Below are 382 nucleotides of genomic sequence, written 5' to 3' on the forward strand. Positions count from 1 at the left end.
TAGGGGGCGGCCATGCCCATCTGCATGGCGGGCCCCGCCCGCCCCATCTGCGCCGCATGCATGCCGCCATACCAGGCGCCGCCCTGCAGGCAAGGCAGGCAGGTTCCCGGTCGAGGCGCGGCAGGCGCGGGGGAGCGGCGGGGCGCCCCCCAGCAGCCCCGCCCACGTTCCAGCCCAGGCAGGAGCCCTGGGCGCCCTCAGTATGCCGAGCTCTCCCTGCCCCTGCCCCACCTGCTGCTGCATCATGCCGGCGGTGCCCCAGGGCGAGGCGTGGTGCTGGTGCTGCTGGTGCTGCATCATGAGCGGGTGCTGCATCATGAAGGGGTTGAACATCACCGCCTGCCCGCCGCCATACTCGTGCATGCCGTAGCCGCCGCCGCTG

The sequence above is a fragment of the Chlorella variabilis genome, assembly GCF_000147415.1.
Source record: "Chlorella variabilis unplaced genomic scaffold CHLNCscaffold_3, whole genome shotgun sequence".
NCBI classification, from domain to species: Eukaryota; Viridiplantae; Chlorophyta; class Trebouxiophyceae; order Chlorellales; family Chlorellaceae; genus Chlorella; species Chlorella variabilis.